Source organism: Dama dama, chromosome 13 (genome assembly GCF_033118175.1).
Source record: "Dama dama isolate Ldn47 chromosome 13, ASM3311817v1, whole genome shotgun sequence".
Classification (NCBI taxonomy): Eukaryota; Metazoa; Chordata; class Mammalia; order Artiodactyla; family Cervidae; genus Dama; species Dama dama.
In genome coordinates, this window is record NC_083693.1 from 28,848,507 (window position 1) to 28,866,653 (window position 18,147).

An 18,147-nucleotide genomic window follows, 5' to 3' on the forward strand; every position below is an offset into this window, starting at 1 on the left:
GCGCGCCGGGCGGCTTCCCCAGCTGCGCGCCGGACCGGAGCCGGGGTCCAGAGCGCTTCAGCAGCTTCTGCCTTCCCCTCCCCCTGTCGGCCGCCCCTCGGGTCCCCCGGGGGTGGGGTTTCCCTTCGCGCTCGACCCCCCCCCGCCCCCTCCCGGGCCCTCCCCTCCCCCGCCCGCCCCTATGTATGTGTCACCGCGCGCCGTGCCCGCCCGCCCGCCCGCCCACCTACCTTTCCGCCGCTCCAGAGGGGGCTCGCAGAGCTGAGGACGCGCGCGGCGCTGCTCAAGGTCTCTCTCTCAGCACCCTCGCCGGCCGGCATCTGACACGGGTGCCAGGGGGCTCCGGGCGCCTTTCAGCATCCCTTCCCCAGGCCGGCCGGTACTCCGCTACCCAGACGCCGCCGCTGCGGCCACCGCCCGAGGGGACCTGCGGACAGGACGCCGGCAGGAGGAGGGGTGCGCAGCGCCTGCCCAGAGCGTCTCCCCCGCGGCGCGGCCAGACCCGGGCCTCCCGGCCCCAGGTGCCCCCGCTGTCTCGCCAAGTGTATGGGACTGAAGTTCTTGGAGAAGGAAGCCCAACTCTTGAAGGTAACCGTCTCCTGCCCTCCAGAGGGAGGCTCTCTCAGCGCGCCTGGCGAGCCGGGGGAGATGCTGTGGCTCCCCCTCTGTGCCGGAGGCTGCGCTGCCTCGGTCTCCCCCTCTCCCGGGAGGCGTGTGCTGCGGACCCCCGACATCCACCCGCTGCACCCGTAATGGACTTGGGCAAACTTTCTGGCTGTTGCAGACTCAGCGTGGATGGGGCGAGGGAACACGTGATGAGGGGCTCCTGTCTCCCGGTCCCCAGAATGAAGGAAGAGAGAGCAAAGGAGCCTTCGCTCCAAACTCCCGTTTGTTTTCAAGTCTCGGGGTCTGGGAGGAGCTGTAGTGGACAGAGTAGCTGCTTCAGAGTCAGAGCCACAGTCAGAGAACTGTGGGTCCCAATCCTGCTGGGCTACTTTTGAGTTGAGGGGGGTTGGGGAGATGCTTCATCTTCCGGAGCCTTGGCCTGTCCTCTGTCTGAGGGGAAAGAGGAGGCTTCCTGACAGCAGAGTGGTTGGACACTAAATGAAATGACAAGGCAGGGTGTCAGGTACCCAGCAGGTGCCTAAGCAGAGGCTGAGAGAACTCCCCCATTTGGTCCCACTTCCTTGGCCACTGGGCACCTGGAGGTGGGGAAAAAGCCGGGAGGAATTGGCAGAACCTGGGACAGGGCGCCTGAGCTGCCCACAAGAGAGCCAAGAGCAGTGCTCTGAACATGCCACCCAGGAGGAGCATTCCTCAAGGAAGAAGAGGAGAGATGAGGCCCCATGGCCACAGGTATCCTTTCCATCTCTAGGTTCCCCTACAGGAGAAGCCAGTGATGGTGGAGCAGGATGGGATAACCCCAGTTACCCCTGGGGTTGGGTAGGCAGTTGTCAATGTCAGTGGAACCCATGTCCTAGGCTAGAGCAGACTGTAGGAGTGGGAGTCATCTCTTATAAGGGGACAGGATCCAACCCAAACTTTTTCTTCATTCTCCTCCTTGCAGTCATAAGCAGGGTTCTGATGGGGTTCTTCGAGGGTTTCACCACTAAGGAACCCAGGGTTGTGCATTTTGATCAATGTGTAAATACTATGGGAGTGGCTGGCTGCCAGGAGGGAAGAGAGGAAAATGCAAAGCTAAATTGGGTTAGTGTGACGTTTCAGGTCTTGGATGCTGCAGTGGGTGGGTGTGTGACAGTCTGGGGGAACCCTGAGCCTTGGAAACACTCTCATCTCTGGGGAAAGTGATTCCAGAAATATCTAAGGGGCATGGGTAGGACTAGAATGTAGGTTTTCTGAGGCCACAGTCAATCACTAGTCCTGACTGAAGGGTCCAGACGTCTGGGATCAAATCCTTCTCTTTCTTCCCTGCCTTCTGGGTTGCCAAGGAGACAGGACAGTCAGGTTGCCTGGGCTCCTGGGCAAAGGGGCTTACAAGGCTCAGTGAAGTTTGATGTAAGGGTGTTGACCTGTCAATCACTGGGCCAGGAAGAGACCACCCAGGAATGGAAAGGCAACAGGGGAGAATAGTCAAAGGCTTGTTAGAGGTGAGAACGTGGGGTGGGGGGAAATGATGATTCTAACCTGGAAGATAAAAGTACAGAACAAAAGATCTCTCCAGTTTAAAAAGTTTTGGATGAAGGATATTCAAAAGGAAGAAAATATCTCTCAGAGACATGTTGGAATTCCTCAGGTGACATAGAGTTGTGTTTAAATTAGTTGTACTTCTGTGCAGTTTCTAGCTCAACACTAGGCACATTCATTCATTCTCTGATATCTGCAAGCGCCACCTAGGTACCAGGCTCTGTGCTCAGTGCTGGCCCAGAGCGGATCCTGTGTAAACGGAAGGTTTGACGTGACCCAAGCAAAGCTCTTAGCACAGTGCCTGCCACCAGACAAGTACTCAAAGCTGTTTGATATTATTATTATTACTGATTTTAATATTAAGTAGAAGGTTTTTTTTTTTTTGAAGGTTTTCTTTCACTAGAAATTTTCAGTGAATTTCATACTTAAATTGGGATTCTCCCTTTATTATCTGAAAGCCCTCTGTTCAACAGCAAAGAATTCAGAAAGGGAAAACATATATTATTACTTCTTTGGGGTGGGGAGTCTGTGTGTTTGAGGGGTGAGAACCTGTGCAGTCTGAGCCCTTCCTCACACCTATGCACACATTTTGCCCATGTCACCTTCTCACACGCACAGTCCCATCCCAGGCAGCCTGCACCCCCACCTGCTGAGATGGGGCGTTTCTCCATCCTCATAGACCCAGAATGGCCTGTCAAGAGTCCCCAGTCAGAGTTGGAATCCAAGAGAGAGCTCACCTCCTGAGCTGGTAGAGAAGAGCCATGTGGCTGAGAAGCCTGCCGGCCAAGGCAGACACGGGTTCGAATCCCAGCTCAACTAACTTCTGGCCACATGACTTTATCTTACTTAGCCTCCCTGAGACTCAGTTTCCTTTTCTCTAAAAAGGGGAGGAAAATCTCCAATTGGGGATTTTTATGAGGATTAAAAGATATAATATAATGCCTTGTTCAGCTCTCAGCAGGCACCACAAACCTGAATTCCTCTCCTCTAGCGGTTTCTAGCCACCCCCTCCACCCCAGGGTCCCAATTCTGTCTCAGTGAAAGACCATGTGTTCAAATTTTGATGTGGATTTTTTTTTAACGATCCCTTCTAGAACCTGGTCCCTCTTAAGGCCCCTCTTGTTAGATGCTAAGAAGACCTCAGCTGAGCCAAGGGAAGCCCATGGGCCCCAGTTAGAAGTGTCATTTTTAGCCTGTTCCCACAAGAACATCTAGCACAGGAGTTGTCCAACTGCCAGTTTTGAAACCAATTTAGTGGCAGTTTAATGAAATAGGAATAGTGTCTCCCATGCTGCAAAGGTAAGTATTGCTTCTAGAAACTTTGCTTTCTGGTATATACTTTGCAGTTCTACAGAAGCATATTTGTGTTGACAATCTACATGTATATGCATTAATGTACACAAATTTGGTATTTGTGTAATGTATTTCTCACTGGGGGTTGCAATCAAAAGAACTGGAAAGCCACTGGTCCCGATGATGTTTTCATCTCTGAGAAACTCCTGCCTCATGGTCCCAGCTGGCAGGCACTGGGGCATCCTTGCTGCCCTTGTAGGAACAAGACCCTTAAGTATCTTGGAAGATGGAAGCTGGAGGTGGGAGTGAAGGGCAAGTTCAAGGAAGAGGACAGGCCTGCTTACAAGTAGAGCAGGCGAGGGGACAGGGCTAACTGGCTGCCCTTGGAAAGGGAAGTGGGGTCTATGGACGGGAACACATCTTGAAACAGGAGCTGTCCTCTACTGCTGTCACCAGGCCACCTCTTGGCCATGCCCCCATCATATTTGATGGGAGCTTTACTGCCACGCTTAAGAAAGCCCTGTTCCAGGGGGCAAAGGCCAGGGTTGTCAGTGTGGCATCTGCCCTGGGGTGCTGGGGTGGGGACTGCAAAGGATCAGCTGCTGGGGGCGGGGCAAAAGTAGGGTTCGGGGGAGGGCGCGGGATTGAGGCAAAGGGAGGCCAGAGAAAGGGGGAATTTGTAGGGAAAGCGGTAAAACGGTTCCTTTTTTCAAAAGTTGAATCCAGGGCAAGAGCGGAAACGGTAGGGTTTACTTTTAAAAACTCAGAGCCTTCTTGTAAGCGGCCTGAGTGTATGTGTGTGTGAGTGTGTGTATGTGTGTGCTGGGAGGGCGGCCCTGCGGGCTGGCCTGGGTGTGTAAGAGGCGACTTTTCTCCCTCTCAATGGCCTTACAGTGTACCCTAAAGAAGCTTTTTGTTAAACTCATGAATAGGTGGATTTGGGGTGTGTGGTGCTGGGCACCACGATCGGGATATTTGGTTACCTTTGAGGTTACATGTTTTTCCTTTTAAGACACACACTCTGAAAAGGAGCCACCTCTACTGCATGGGGTCTTGGGGGGAGGCGGCAAGGGGGGAGCACTTGCCTGTCTCTCTGTAATTGATTTGACTTGAGGAGCGTGGATAAAGAAGGATAAACTCAAGACTGGGCAGATCTCAGTGTCCAGCCTGTGGGGAGACAGCCTCTCTTCTGTCCAAGGCTAACACTCTTCTCAGCCCCTGGACTCTGGGCCTCAGAGATGGAACATGGCAGTTCACAGACCACTGATGTCCAGGGCTTCAGGGCCAGGGAGGACCCTCATTTAAGAGATGGCAAAGGGGGACTGAGGCCTAAAAAGGAAAAGGTGTTGTGCACCAGGCCGTGCAGGTCGATGAGGATCTGGATGGGAACATCGCCCTTCAGGCCCTCATCCTGAAACATACCATGTTCATGGAAACCTCATTCATTCATTCATTCTTTCAGCAGCACTTGCCACATGCCAGGCACTGCAGTAGGTGTGGATAACACAGCAGTACATCAAACAATTTGCTCTTCCTGCCCTCCAGCTGCCCGTGATCTAATGGGGAAGGCAGGTTATAATCAACTTGACCCTGACTCCTCATTTCTATAAGACAGTGGTTCTTTTTTTTTTTTTTTTTTTTTTTTTTTTTTTGATAGTGGAGTGCAGTTTATTACACAGGCGGGCCCAAGGCAGAGTCTCCTCTTAGCCCAGGACCCCGACCAGCATTTGTGAAAATCTTTTATACCCCATGTGTCCAAACCCACTACCCCAATTCCCTTGAGACTTACATAAACAAAGGAAGGGTAAATACAACTACAATAACCCCATCATTCACGTGTTATGTGTTCAAACAGTCAATAATCAATAAGCCCGCAGTTACATTCCAAATAGTTAATAACTGATAAGCCTGTGCTTACATTCTAATAGATAGTGTCCGGAGGCAGGGGTGATTAGTGTCTGTTCTTCAAGATTCCCCTGCCCAGAGGGGGGGTCTTATCCTTCCATTGTCATTCCCACAGGCGCTAAGCACAGAGTTCAGAGTCCACTGGAGAGGTGGCCGCGCACGATCAGCACAGACAGGCCTGAGATGGAGTCCAGGCCCTATGAATTCCTTCTTCATTCCCCCCTCTTGATGCTCTTAGTTTCCATAACGAGCATCATTTATTGAGATATATTGTACCTTAGCCCTCCTGCCACCCACATGAGAGAATGCTATCAACCTCTGGGTTACAAAATTCACAAGGCATTGTAGGAAGCAGGGTCCACAAAGCAGTATGATCAAGATTACTATAACAACAGTTCATTAGACATGACTTTCACTTGATTTTGCATATCCTCCAAGGCAGCAGATACATCTTCAGACAGGTCAGGGATGTGCACACCATTCGCCAAAGTCCCTCCTTGGGCTGCTGTGAGTATGTCTAATGCCATCCTATTTTGAATTACTGCCTTCCTCATCTGAATCTGTTCTTTGTTCAAAGCTTGAATGGCTTTAGTACTGTCTAAGAGGGCCTGTTTAATGAAATTAGTTAAGGCCTCTACCTTAACCATGACATCCGTTGTCCCTACAGAGGGTATAAACAAGGCAGCAACATAGTCATACCATTGGAACACAGATCGTGTCCATCTTGCATGCAGATAAGGCAGGTTTACTGGAGGCTGGTGTAGGCTAGGCTTAATTCTGCCATGGGCGAAAGCAAATCCTAATGTGCAATGCCGCACCCAGCCAACTGGTAACCATGGCCATAAGTTAAGCCCACAGAGCCACTGGGTCCCATTGGGGGCTACCCAGCAGATTCCAGGATTATATTTCCAGTCGGAACTGGGCCAAAGACAGTGGTTCTAAACTGGAGAGCTGTTGTGCACCCCAGGGAATATTTGATCATGTCTGTAGATACTTAGTGTTGTCACTGTAGAGAGGAGTGATACTGTCTGTTGATCTTTAGTGGGTAGAGACCAAGGATGCTGATGAATATGTATGATGCACAGAACAGTGCTTCACCTCAGCAAGAGAGAATTACCCAGCCCCAAATGTCAATAGTGCCAAGATTGAGAAACCCTGCTCCAGATCTTCATTTAGTTGTTAGGTCAGGCCATGTCCGACTGTGTCTAACAGCAGGAAAGTAAGCTGGGGGGTAGGAGGGCAAGAAGAGAGAGTGTGGCAGGTGAGTAAGAGTAAGACAACAAATGAAAAAAAGAGCCAGGGCCACAGAGGTAAAGTAGAGATAACTTGGACTTTGGTGGCCCAGATCCAAGTTGAAATCCTAGCTACAAGCACTTGGGCAAGTCATCAGCTCTGAGCCTCAGTTTCTGCGCCTATGAAATGGGGCTTGTGAGATAGTTTGAGAGAATTCAAGATAAAGCAAATAAAGGACCTGACACACAATACAATAAAATAGCAGCTGTTATTATTATCTGAGGTTTTTAAAGGTCCCACTCTGGAAAGTTACCGCATCAGCCGGTGTAGACATGTGATTATAAGGTCCAAGAAGTTTGCTGTTTAGAGCTCAGTTGCCATAGTAATGCCTTCTGCTTGTAGGGGTGGGGGGTCAGCTCCTCCTCCTCATACATATAGCTCTCAGCAAGGGATGAGAAGATGGGTAAGGCTTTGCTTCAACGAGAAGCCCAGTGTGTGCATTCGCCACTGTGAGGCACCCTGGACTTGGAGTCACATGAACTGAGTTGTGTAATGTCAGGAAATTGCTTCACCTCTCTGGGCCTCAGTTTCCTTTTCTGTAAAATAGAGGTACTAAGTCCTGCCCTCACAGGTCCAGATTAGTGAGAAGTTACTGTCCAGGAAGCTGCCTTGAGGGGTTGCCTGTGAAGCCCAAGCTGGTTTTGTATCTGGTGTACATTGTACCTAAGCCAGTACTGGGTACACACAGACAGGCTGAATGAACAAACCAGTGGACCGTTGCTCTATAAACTCCTTTCAATTCTTGACAAGGAAAGTGCCAACAATACCCAGCTGGGCATCCTCCACTTTGCTGATCTATCCCAAGAAGGCCAGAAACCAGGACCTATGGTTCCCACTGCCTGCTAGGGTCAGGTTACTGCACCAGGCAACAGCTCCCTCTAGAGGGAACTGCAGATACAACCATTGAGCTGGGACAGCCCCAGTAGCTGGATCCCCATGGAGAGAGGGAGGTAGAAATGGGGCCTTAGAACTGAAAAGAGGACCAAATCAGGATCAGGCACCCAGAGACTTATCTCAGTGCAGGCATGTCATTGAATCCTTTCTTTAAAATGGGACCATTTGTCACTCACATGGAGTTGAAATAAATTAAGGCCTAACTGAAAGCCACTATCCAAATGGGTGGATTTGAGAAATCCAAGTGACTCACTGGTAAAGAATCTGCCTTCCAATGCAGGAGACGCGGGTTCTATCCCTGGGTTGGGAAGATCCCCTGGAGATGGAAATGGCAACCCATTCCAGTACACTTGCCTGGGAAATTCCATGGACAGAGGAACCTGACGGGCTACAGTCCATGGGGTTGATTGAGTGACTGAGCAGGAACAAACTTCTCTGAGCCTTCTCAGAATCATGAAGCCTCAGAGCACAGGGGGACTTAGGGAGAATTTAAATCACCTCCCTGGGACACTTCCCTGGTGGTCCAGTGGTTAAGACTCTGCACTCCCAAAGCAGAGGACATGGGTTCAATCACTGGTCAGGTAACTAAGATCCCACATGCTGCAAGGTATGGCCAGAAAAAATAATCCCCTGCCTCCTTCATCATACAGGGGAGGAGACTGAGTCCCAAAGAGGGGAGGGCACTGGACTTGGAGGGGTGCAGGCTGCTCTTGGCGGAGTCATGGTTTTAACCAGGCTGCTGAGGCTCCTCCCTCCATGTCACATGTCACATTCAAACCAGTAACAGGAGGTGCTAGGACACAGAAACACTGGGCCATCGCATCTACCTGTGGACACACTGTATCCTGAGACCACCCATCGCCCACCATTGGGCCACCTTCTGGCTCTGTCCCTCCAGGGTCCTTGCTGGTCTCAGGGTTGTTTTGGGGAAGAAAACCTATTAGAAGAGAAAAGTCCAAAGCCAGGGGGAGTGGAAGCCACATTTTCCCCAACAAACTCTGGGTCTTGGCCTGACCTTCCCACCACTACTTCCCTGCCCCGTCAGAGGTGCTCCCTTCCTCCCCAAGCCCCTCTTTTTGACCTGCTTATCCAAATGGCTCAGGGGAACACCTGGATTCTAAGATGACTCAAGGATGCAGCAGATGTTTGTCTGTTTTACAAGACACTGGAAAGGGCTCTATCCCTAGAATCAGAAACATTGGAGGAGTTTTTGAGAAATAGGGATTCCTGAGCCGTATGTGCCCCAAGCGATTGTTGGGGGAAGGCAGGTTAGGCATCTGTGTTTTTCAAAATCTCCCCAGATGATTCTAATGAGGCCCCATTTCCGAACCCCTCGTTTAAAGCCCAAAACTGTTCCTCTTATTGCATTTGATTCTGAGCCCCTCCCTCTAGCCCTGCCTTTTGGTATGACTTATCCTCCCCTTTTTTGTAGACAGAACTACAGCCTCTGCCCCTACCTTTATTCTTTAGAGGAGTGAGAAAGTAGAGGCCTGCCTCCCCTCTCCTGTGGGAGAGACTACCCACTCCACTATTCTGGCCTGGAGAATTCCATGGACTGTATAGTCCATGGGGTCACAAAGAGTCAGATACAACTGAGCAACTTTCACATATCCCCTCTCCTACCTGAGACAGGGACCATTCTTTCATCATACAATTGTCCTTGACCCAGGATTAAAATACATTTAATGTACTTGAATGTAAAGGTACATTCTGCTCTAGAGGCAGAAGCTAGCCCAGGGTTCTCCAAAGTGGAACATTCTTTCCCGAGATGTCAATAGGCATTGCATGTGGAAAAAAAAAAAAAAAAAAAGCACATCCCCAAGGGTTAAACAGAATAAAAAGTGCCCCTTTCTTGTAGGACTTCTCAATGTGCTGAGCATTGGAAATCACCATCAAGTTCCTCACATTGAATGTGACCAGAGCACTCTTCTTCCCTAGAGCAGAGTGAGGTTCTCCATCTGGAGATGCTGATCTAGGCAGTCAGCCAGATCTGATGCTGCAGCAGGAATGAGGCTGCAGCACCAGGGCCCCAGGAGCCAACCCAGGACAAGGGGGACCCCACCAAGGAGAGCCTAAAGCCCTAAACCTCAAACACAGTCACTGCTGTGCTTAGTCTCGCCGTCGTGTCCAACTCTTTACGACCCCATGGAGTGTAGCCCGCCAGGCTCCTCTGTCCATGGGAATTCTCCAGGCAAGAACACTGGAGTAGGTTGCCATGCCCCGCTCCAGGGGATCTTCCTGACCCAGGGATCGCACCCAGGTCTCCTGCATGGCAGGTGGATTCATTACCATCTGAGCCAAGTTGAACCCAACCTCTCCTTTTCCACCTCCTACCTGTCACCTTCCGTTTAAACACTGGTCTTGCTGGGAGTTCGTTTTAGTTCTTTTTTCCCCTAGATTAAAAAAAAAAAGGAGAGAGAGAGGTAGAGCATTCAGTGTGGTTTACTGGAGGGTGGGGCCCCGGCTCCTCCTCTGGCTTCTGCCTCTGAGCAGGGTTCTGTCTCCAGACCAGGCTGGTCTCCCTCCAACACACACACCCCCACACCCTGTCCCCTCCCCTTGGGCGGCAGGCCTGACCCAGTGTGCTCTACCCATTGTCTGACTCCAGGGGGCGCCAGTCTCCTGTTTCTGTGACTAGCACGCCCCCGCCCCCGGCGGGGATTGGCAGCCCCAGTCCTTAGCAGAGAGGTGCCCTGTCTCCCTGCCTGTCTCTGTCTCCCTTCCTCACGACTCCATCTGTGGCTGTCACCCCAGCCCCAGGTCCACACAGCCCAGTCAGGGGGCTTCTTCACCCCTTTACCGCAGCCTTTAACTCCCCCGGCGCAGCCTCATTCTGGATTTCAGCTGCTTCCTGGGCCCCACCTGCCGTGGCTTCTGCTATAGCTTCTTGACATTTTAAGAGAGAAGGTCCCCGTGGTGTGAGAGAACCTGAGTCCTTCCTGCCCGTTCCACAGGGAGAGGGCTGCTGTGTCACCCGGTCGGGGGACTGGAGTGACTCTGTTGGTCAAGGAGGCTCCTCACCCTCCAGTGCTCTCAGGAGCTCCCTCGGCTGTCTCAGTGCCTCAGGGGCTCACGCCCCGGGCTTCACCCACAGGGGTCAGCAAGACTCTGATAAACAGCAGGTAAGGCTCGGGTAACTGCTGTGGCCGGACACTGGTCACCAGTCTAGACTGCTCCTTAGTCACCGTAGGAACCCTGTGTCGGTGTAGGAACCTACCCTTAGATGCAGGCCCCAGGCAGTCAGGCCCTCCTTTGCCCTCTGGGGATTGCCAAGGCTCTTAGAAGGCCTTAGTGGTGTGGTCCTTTCACACTTAGAATAAAGCCCAGTCCCCTTTCTTGGCCCAAGGCCCTCCGGAGCTGATCTCCATGATCCACTCTCCCCTCACCCACCACTAGCCTCCCGCTGGCCCCTTCAGCCACTGGCCTCCCACTTTATTCCCACCTCAGGGCATTTGCCCTCATGGGCTCCTCTGCCCGGATGCCCTTCCCACAGGACTTTGCGTGGCTGGCTGTTTCTGGTCATTCGGGTCCAAATGTCACCTCCTCAATGAAGCCTTCTTGGCCACCCAGTTAACATGAACACCCTCGACCCCACACTCCAGCAGTCCTTTGTCATATTTTCCTTGCAGCTTATCACTGTCTGAAAGTTTCTGCTTGGTTGTTTTCCTCGGTGGTTGTCTGCCCCCTTCCCAGCCCCTCCAAGACCAAAAGCCCTGTCTATCTTGATTGTCTTCTATCTCCAACACATGGAAAACACTTGCCACACAGTAGGTGTGTGGGACCTCCCTGGTGGTCCAGTGGTTAGGACTCTGCACTTTTACTGCTGTGGGCCCAGGTTCCATCCGTGGTCAGGGAACTAAGATTCCGCATGCCACAAGGCATGGCCAAAAAAATTAATTAAAAGTCTGCCGAGTGATTTCTATCCAGTGCTTTTCAAACTATCCTCCAGGGGGTCGGTATAGGAGTTGTGTGTCTCTGACACCCCTTAGGGGCCACAGAAGTGAGTTGAGAGGGGCAATGATTATGGGAGTCAGCATCAGATTCTATGAGAACAACTCTGATTTTATGTCTTCTGAAAGCCATTGTATGGTGCATCTTTCTCTTGTTGTGGATGTGAAAGCCAGAACCTAGAAGAATATATGTCCTGCCTGGAGGTGTGACTGTCAATGCTAGAACAAGGGCCCAATTTCCCTGCTCCCAGTGCTCTGTCTGCTGAACACGGCAGCTGTCTAAGGACAGTTCCCACCTGCCCTGCCCACTTCAGCGGCCCCACCCACCCCAGCCAGGACCCAGGGACTCTGTGTAGTCACCCCGGCGAGCTGATGTTCTGCCATCAGAGGGGCCCAGCTGAGGAGATGAATGGCTGCTCTCTTTTCAAATTTTCCTTAATGATTCATGCTGACTCAAACATCGTGAGGAGCAGCTACTTTTAGAAATAAACGTTCAGTTTTAGGTCCTGCCACCTTTGGAGACTCAGGTTCTATCACTGGCCACCCAGCATGGGTCATGGGCTCTTTTATTGCATTTCCAGTACCTCTTTCAAACTGCAGGGTCCCAGCACTCCCCGTGACGTGTTAGGAGGTCAGCCAGGCACCAGGGGAGAGGATGGAGAACAAGCCAAGGCTTCCTCTGGCATTGCAGCTCAGCGTCTTCATGATTCTGAAGACCTCAGTGGGCAGCTCTTCTCAGCCTTCACCATCCACACTTAAGAGTATTCCCCTCCAACTCTGTGCTCTCAGGCCCCACCCACTGTGGGCCTTCCTTGAACTCCAAGTCCATCTTGTCTCTCTCTTGTGATGGAGGGTCCAGTGCATTGTCACTTACATTTTATTTCCAGCTTCCTTCCTAATGACATCTAACACCTGGACTCACCAAGGAATCCATCAGGCCACTGTTTTCCAGGGGTGGAATCAGGTTGAAGGGCTCCGGGCCCAGTTTGGCCTGTTCAACCAGAGGTGTTACTTTGCCAGGGTTGACTAGTCTTGTGTGCATCAGTTTCCTTATCTGTAAATTGGGCACATTGACTCTCCCTTCATGAGGTTGTTGAAAGGATAAAGCAAGATAACATAGCTAAACCAAAGTGTGTGTCACAGAGCAAGTGCACTGAAGCAGTAATTGCTGTCCATTGGGAATGTTCCCTGGGCCCATTCCTGGTGTCTCAGAACCTGAATTTTGAGTCAGTGGCTTGGATGACCGCGTGACTGCCTCTTCTTGCCCATGATGAAGTTGATCAGCTGCTTTTCTGCCCACTTAAGCTCTTGAATAGTCATACAAGCTCAGAGCAGGAAGGGACCAGAGAGATGCAGCAATTACCTTATATTTCCAGCCACCCTGAAGCTTGCGCAGGCCTCCAGACATACCTGGAAACTGCAGCAAGCCCTGTTGAACCATTGTAATGACCTCATCTTAACTAAATTACATCTGCAAAGCTTCTATTTCCAGATAAGCTCACATTCACAGGTACTGGGGGTTAGAGCTTCAGCATACCTTTTGGGGCAAGGAGAGAGACAGAATTCAGCCCATAGCATTCTTTATTGACTCTTGTTATATTTTAGATCTATGCTTCATTTGTAGGTCTTTCCTGGTGGCTCAGATGGTAAAGTATCTACCTGCAATGCAGGAGACCTGGGTTCAATCCCTGCCTCCGGACAATCCCCTGGAGAAGGAAAAGGTTACCCACTCCAGTATTCTTGCCTGGAGAATCCCATGGACAGAGGAGCCTAGAAGGCTACAATCCCTGGGGTTGCAAAGAGTCAGACACGACTGAGTGACTAACACTTTCACTTTTTGCATTTGTAAGATATAAAGGAAGTTCTGTCAGGAAACACAGATTAAGTAAGTGATAGCACTCCAATAGATCAGGGCTTGTATGCTCACACACACACACACACACACACACACACACACACACACACCCTCCATGCTGAGATAGCAGATAGTGAAACTGAGGCACAGTGTTAAGTGGTAGGGCCAGAACTTGAACTCCAGAACTTGAACTCATGACTATCTGATTATAAAGTTCATGGTTTCCTACACTCTGCCCAGAGAGAAGATGAATTTCTCAGACCCGGCCCTGACATCTAGTGTAAGAAAGAGAAGCCGCAGAGCTTGTCCCTCTGCCTGGGGCTTGTCCTTCAGGGTGTATGTGTAAAGCCCTGTTTATTCCTGCACACCATGCCCTTGATTCATGGGGATTCTTTGGCAGATTCAGGGCCACCTCCAGGAGAGGGAGCCATGAACTAGAAAGACCGTGGGTCCAGAGTCTATGAACACTGGGACAGAAGAAAATTCTGTTTCCCAGCAGATTTCCAAGACTTTTAACACGGAGAGAACTTTCTCCCTCCGCCTTTCTCCACTGGGACACTCCTCTCCACCCGCCCCAACCCCAGTTGGCTGTCACGTTGGTCACTGGGGAGTCTGTTGGCTTTGACCCACAGACTCCAGTTCTCCTAATGGCCTCCAGGACTGGAGTTTCTTCTCTTTTGTGATTGTCTTGGATGAAGTTTTTTTAAGGACATAAAATTTCCTTTTCTTTTTAGAAACATTTTTGCTTTAAAAAAAATAGTGAACAGCATAGAAAGTTTAGGAAATAAAAACTCTCAAAATGAAAAAAGTTAATAGTGACTGCAAACTCTCCACCAGAAGATAACCAGTTACATTTCTGTATATCTTTGTGGTCTTTTTTCCATGAATAGATTTACATAAAAATGAAATGGAGTCTCATTCTGTATATTATTTTGCAACTTATTTGTGTGTGTGTGTGTGTGCTCCGTCATATAAGGTGAATGTGTTTCTAAGTCAGTAAACAGTTTTTCCATAACTGGAATCTTCTACATGCCAGGCTCTCTATTGGACACAGTAGGGAATACAAAACAAGAAATGAAAAGTTTTCCCTGACCTTCAGGAGAGCCCACAGCTTAGATGGGAGAGAGTGCTGTCTGCTCATCACATGATGCAGAGAGCCCTGGTTCCTTGTCCTCATACTTCTACTGGTTGTGCAGCTGCGGGTGAATTTTTCCATCAAGGGAAATTGGCATCAAGCTCTCCTGAGTTTGAAGCAGCCACAGTGCAGTGACAGAGAGCACTGGGAGAGAGCACGCTTTAGTGAGAAACTCTGCAGTGAGAAACTCTGCAGCCACTCCACTAATGGTTCTGGGTCCCCAGTGAGGCAGTGACAAGGGGCTCAAATTTGCTGTCCCCAGGATTGGCCTCTGTCCCCTTGTTCCTCTCAGAGCGTGAGGATCTTGAGGTATCACATGTGTATCTAGTGTTTAATGATATGTATTTCTTATATACATCCTGGCCCTCCTAAAAAGCCAACAAATTTACCTTCTTCTCAGATAAAGAAACAACAGTCCCACCCAGTAATGGAAGAAAGATTATTGCGTTCAACACATTGGGAGAGAATGTTGGTGGGGGGACTTCACCAGTTCTTAAGAGACTTTCAAGGGGAGTTTTGATCCTACTTGGGTTCCAGCTTGTGTGCAGCCTTAGAGCCCAACCCCCTGAAGATGTAGATTATTGCTGGGGTATGTGAAAGCATCCCAGGATACTGGAGGCAGTGTGGTGCCCCAGAGAGTCCTGAGTACATGAAGGCCTCCCTGGGTATACAAAATATTCCAGAAAAAAACTGGATGGGAAAAATTCCAATTGGAATAGCGCACAAAGATCTCTAAAGATTGTGCCAGACAGGGGTATAGATTTGCCTCCTCAGAAGGAGAGATAATAATCCAAGTCCAGTCCATAGAAACAAAAAGTAGCCTGGTGGTTTCTAGGGGCTGCAGGGAGCAGAAATGGAAGTTCTTGTTTAATGGGTACAGAGTTTCATTTTGCAAGATGAATTCTGAAGATGGATGGTGGAACAATGTGAATGGATGGTTGTGGAACAATGTGAATGCACTTAATGCCACTTCATGATAAAATATCTGAACTTGAAAATAGTTAAGATGGCAAATTTTATGTTATTTGTATTTTGTGTGCGTGCTAAGTCGCTTCAGTCATGTCTGACTCTTCGTGGCCTGCTGGGCTCCTCGGTCCAGGGGATTCTCCAGGCAAGAATACTGAAGTGGGTTGCCATGTGGAGTGGGTTGCCATGCCTTCCTCCAGGGGCTCTTCCTGACCCAGGAATCAAACTTGCGTCTCTTCTGTCTCCTGTACTGGCAGCTGGGTTCTTTACCACTAGTGCCACCTGGGAAGCCCTATTTGTATTTTACCACAGCTTAAAAAAAAAAAAAAAGAATCAATTTTTTGAAAAAGGAAAGTTGGCTTTCTTGTGAGGAAGAAACCCTGACTAGGAGGAGCTAGGAGGCAGCAGACAGCATGAATCCCTAGAAGGCGTTTTCATGAAGGTCGCTGCTCTGGCATCCCATCGGGAGGCTAATAGGCACCATAGTCCTGACAGCCTTGTGAGGCAGAGTCACACCACCAGGAGCAGCTGCCAGCGAACTGGGGACACGCTGGAGACAGCTGGAAAGGGAGGAAGCCGGAAAGGGGTGCAACATCTTTTCATGTCAATGTTTGCAGCTCTTCTCCGACTGTTCTGAAACAAATCAAGAGTCAGGAAGGTCTGTGAGGGGTTCAGAGAGTAAGTTCTCGGCCTGTCTCTAGGTGTTGAACTCATTCTACAGCCCCAAGGTGCCTTGGTGCTTTGAGTCAAGATGTGAAGTCCCCCATGTAGGAGGCACACCACGAATGTCCCTTCATTGAATCATGCTTTAAAGCTGAGACCACAGATTGTCAAAGTTCTTTGGGTGACAAGAACAAACCCATGACAGGTTCCATTCTCAGCACCTGCCCCCATCCCTAGCATGGACATGGGAAGCAGGGATCTAGTTAGGAGCACTGGTTTTGGAGTCAGACTGATCTGGGTTTGAATTCTGGGTCTGACATTCCCTGGCTACAGGATTTATGGTAAGTCGTTTAACCACTCTGAGCCTCTGTATCCTCCTTTCTAAAAACAGGAACAGTAATGGAGCCCCTCCCAGGACGATTGTGAACCTTGAAGGAGATGATTTGTTTGTTCACACTGCTGCTGGGCACCATGCCTAGCTTGGGCTCATCCTTCAATCTATAGCCATTTTTAGAGAAAGGGTAGGTGCTCATGGACAAAGGAAACCCAAAGAAGGACAAGCCCAGTGCCTACCCCAGTGGGTGCAGTCTCCCCGAAGAAACAGACAAATGCTATAAGCAGCATGCACTCCTGCTGTGAGGGAGTGGGGTGCACTTGATGGCAATGGGAACTTCACAGAGCAGAGATAAGCCAACAGAGATGCGGGGGGGCATGGTTTCCTCCTGATACACACCTGAGATCAGGTCATTCCCCAAAACCCTGAGGCACCCCCCCACTATCACCTACAAAATAAAGCCAATCTCATCAGCCCAATCATGGAGTCTCTTCAGAATCTGGCCCCGCTTTGTTTCTAACTTTATGTGATCCTACACCAGTTGGGTCTACTCCTTTCACCATACCTTTATTCATGTGACCCTCCTAGAATGTCCTTCCCCTACCTCCACAGGCCCATTGTCGTCATTCAGTCGCTCAGTCATGTCTGACTCTTTTCGACTCCATGGACTGCAGCAGGCCAGCCTTCCCTGTCCTTCACCATCTCGCAGAGTTTACTCAAACTCATGTCCATTTAGTCGGTGATGCCATCCAACCATCTCTTCCTCTGTCGACCCCTTCGTCACGTCTTTCAAGGCTCAGTTCAAAAGCCATCTCTTCTTCACAGTTCTCCCAGGTCTTCCCAAAACAGGAGTGATTTCTGTATCTTAGCTTGTGGAGCAGTCTCACTGAGAGAGGTTCTCCTCTGGTACTGTAGGATTTACTCACACATCTCATCTCCTATCTCACACAGTGCACCCCGGCAATGGATTCACTCTGATCCTTCCTCGACACCTGCTGCAGTTTTCCACATGATGGGTGTTTGACAGAGGAAAAGAGGAAGGGAGGAGAGCCAGGAAGTCCTTGGAACTTTTCCAGATGAAAGGCAATGATTCCCTCCACATGAGGGCCAAAAGAATGCTTAGCTCTTCAGAGCACACGCGCCAAGAAGAGAAAGCAATGTCACTGAGGGATGGCCATGGGAAGAAGCAGGCTTGTCTGCTGTCTACTCGGGCTACACTGAACCCCCCTGGGAAGGGCGACCTAACCTGGTGGAGCAGAAAGTTTCCATCGTAGGAGGTCTCCAAGACCTCCCTGTGGTCCAGTCAATTACTAGAAGGACTCAGAGCTCAGCAAAGCTGTTACACTCACAGTTACTGGTTATCACAGCAGATGGATACAGATCAAAATCAGCACAGGGAAGATCCGCACAGCACAGGGTCCCAGAGAGACCAGGCGTGAGCGTCCAGTTGCACTGTCCCAGGGAGTTGTGTGGACAACCTTTACTTCCCTAGCATCAATGGGTTGCAATGTGTACAGAGTGTTACCAACCCGGGAAGCTCACCTGAGCCTGGCTGTCCAGGATTTTCACTGTGGGTTGGTCCTGTAGACATGGCTGGCCACCCACATGGCTGACCTTAGTTTCCAGTCCTTCCAGAGGTCAGGTTGATATCACATGACCCAAGACCCCCACCGTAAATCACACTGTTATTACAGACAATCCAGCGTGGCCCAAG

At 50.3% G+C, this 18,147-nt stretch overlaps 1 protein-coding gene across 2 annotated transcripts in view; it reads left to right on the forward strand.

Moving 5' to 3' along the window:
- The first annotated feature begins 268 nt into the window (after positions 1-268).
- The window catches only part of ACAN (aggrecan), a 70,729-nt gene continuing 52,850 nt past the window's right edge, over positions 269-18,147 (forward strand). For both annotated transcript variants that reach the window (XM_061158673.1, XM_061158674.1), the window contains exon 1: positions 269-588. The gene's annotated coding sequence lies outside the window, so the exon portion shown is untranslated. The remainder of the gene's footprint in view (positions 589-18,147) is intronic.